Source organism: Globicephala melas, chromosome 1, assembly GCF_963455315.2.
Source record: "Globicephala melas chromosome 1, mGloMel1.2, whole genome shotgun sequence".
Classification (NCBI taxonomy): domain Eukaryota; kingdom Metazoa; phylum Chordata; class Mammalia; order Artiodactyla; family Delphinidae; genus Globicephala; species Globicephala melas.
In genome coordinates this window covers 175,874,497-175,877,310 of record NC_083314.1, presented here as the reverse complement: position 1 = coordinate 175,877,310, position 2,814 = coordinate 175,874,497, and the positions used below count along the sequence as shown (strand labels likewise).

Below are 2,814 nucleotides of genomic sequence, written 5' to 3'. Positions count from 1 at the left end.
GAGGCTTACAAGCGGGCAAGCGAGAGGATGCTGCCCGGGAGAACTTAGTGGGCTACACTTTTATAATCAAAGGAAAAGTGGGGAGGAGGAAAAGACCACCTTCTGCCTCATTCTTGGGTAGATGTCATGCTTCCATCATTAGCTCCTCCTCCAAGTTGGGCAAGGGAGTTTTCTTGTCCCTACATGGTCAAGCTAGGGCTGTCATGGCACTATGGAAAAATTATTTTAGGTCTTAGTATAATGAGGGTCTTTCACTTTGAAATGTCACCTTTCCATAAATTATTGTTTTTAATGTGTGCAGAGAGCATGTCCTAGGGGTCACTAACTTACTGAGCTCACTGGGCAGGATGTGGGTCTCATGCCACCATTATTTTATTGTTTTGGGGCATGTCTCGTGCTTCTGTTGCATAGTTTTGTTGCTAAGCAAGCCTGCTTGGTTTCGTGCATAAGCAAACCTGCTTTCTTGAGTGATCATTAACTTAGGGGGGTCTCCCATACTTTTTTCTTTACTTACAATCCCCTAGTGGGATTGACTATTTAATTACCTAAATTTGTCCCTTTATTCTGTCCCTATCACAACCAAGGATCACTACTTTCCCAGATGCTGTTCACAGGCTGCATATTGACGAAGGGCAGAGAAAAAGTCCTCATAACTGATGTTTAGGTGGGAAGGCAAAGAGACAATCTCTGTCAGGCTGATGTGCCAGGGCAGAAAGCCTAGTGCGCTGTCCTCAGGACTAAACTTCAGTACTAAATCAGGACCACGGGCACCATTCGAACTAAATAAACGGTCTGATATATCTACATCCAAATCTGTGGATTTCTTTTGCTGCTGGGCTACTGACTGGCAAAAGTCTTGAGCAGCTCTCACCATATCTGCTTTTGCATCTTCTGGGGACAGCACCTTGACTGCCGAATGGCAATCTTCGTCATTACGATTTGCAAATTCTGGTGAGTATTTGGAACCATCTATGTCCAGAAGTTCCTGCTGTTGTTTTAAGATTTCATCCGTCAATCTGGAGTTATTTCTTTTGAAAATTCCTTTGTGGTCGTAGACGCTGATGTAAGAGGTGCCCACTGCCATACATCACACCACGAGGCTTGCGATGTCGGAGAAGCTGGGCTCTGGCTCTTCAGAGATCCCTAGGTCTACGTGCACAGGCAGCTTCTTCAAGGAGCTGGCGTCCTCGTGCCATTGCAGCCACGGGTGGGCGGCGAGCGGGGCGGGCTCCCCGCGCGGATGCCTGTGGTCAAGGCTGTTCCCGCCGACAGCCGGGGGCTGGCGGAGCGCGAAGCCGAGCGGCGCTAGGACCGCGGCGGAGGCGGCGCAGCAGTAGCTCCGCCAGGTCCAGTTCCAGGTGCCGAACCGCAAGCGAAGCCGGGAGGTGAAAGTGCGGTGCAGGCCGAGCAGAGCCTGTAGCCCCGTCATAGTCTCGTGGCGCCCGAGCGTCCTCTCCTCCCCCTCCCCCTCCCCCACCCGCGGCCAGACCGCTTCTTATCCGGCTATCGCCCCGCGTTCCCCGCCCCCCGCCCCCGAACCCCTTTTTATATACTTTTTTTTCCGAACCCCTTTCTGCTGCGAGCACTTCACCTCGCCTCCGCCGCTAGCTCCCTCCAACACCAGACTGTTTGAACCACGCAGACCTGAGTTTGCACACTGGCTCTGCCAGCCTAAGGGCTTAATTTGAGTCCCAGTTTCCTCCTTTATAAAGTTAGGATAATGCTGCCTCCATCACACAGTTGTAATGAGCCGAAGTATTGGAAAGGGCTTTGTAAACTTTAAAGCTCCTACCAAATGTTAGCCCTATGAGTAAGATGTCCGTCTAACCTTCTGGATGACCGTCATCCCAAAAGATTACTCTCCATAGTCTTTCCTAAGCAAGAAGAAAAGAGATTTTTGAGAGTAAGTTTTGTAATTCACTTACCCTAACACCATTGGGCAAGAGCTGAATCACAACATGTGAATTACAGCCTGGACGAACGCTTGCTAGAAACATTCTCCAACATTTTTAGCTAAAAAGTTGTTCATTCCTCAGTGTTCTCCCTCTTTTGCATCCCACACCCATTCAAGGACTGACTCAGTCGTAAGGCAGAAGTAGCATGAATTCAGCTGCAACTTTGTATTTAACATCTTCTTATATTCTTACACTGAGCCAAACTTCTTTAGGTAAGAAGAGCCCGGGAACTGGAGGTCTTCAAGAAACCGAATCAGAAGTTGCCAGAGATGTCGGGGATTCAGACATTAGGTGAGAGGTTGGACCAGATAAACACTAAGATCTCTTCCAACTGTAAAGGTCTACATGGAAGAGTTCCTGCCTCTAGAAGCATAGAATCTAATTAGGGAGATAAGACGCGAAGAACATGAAGGTGTTGTAGAAAAAAGGCCAAAATGAGTGACAATGAAGAAAATGCTATACGATCTCAGAGACCAGTGGGAGCTGGAGAGGGGTGCATTCTTTTTTTAAAAAAATTTATTTATTTTATTTATTTATTTTTGGCTGCATTGGGTTTTCGTTGTGGTGAGCAGGCTTCTCACTGTGGTGGCTTCTCTTGTTGCAGAGCACGGGCGCTAGGCGCGTGGGCTTCAGTACTTGTGTCATGCGGGCTCAGTAGTTGTGGCTCACAGGCTCAATAGTTGTGGCTCACTGGCTCTAGAGCACAGGCTCAGTAGTTGTGGCACACGGGCTTAGTTGCTCCGTGGAATGTGGGATCTTCCGGGACCAGGGATCGAACCTATGTTCCCTGCATTGGCAAGTGGATTCTCAACCACTGTGCCACGAGGGAAGCCAGGGGTGCATTCTTGCAGGTGAATCT

At 48.9% G+C, this 2,814-nt stretch overlaps 1 pseudogene; it reads right to left on the bottom strand.

The window, feature by feature from the left end:
• Positions 1–589: 589 nt before the first annotated feature.
• On the bottom strand, positions 590–1,429 carry LOC115867140 (dehydrodolichyl diphosphate synthase complex subunit NUS1 pseudogene; annotated as a pseudogene).
• Positions 1,430–2,814: the final 1,385 nt, after the last annotated feature.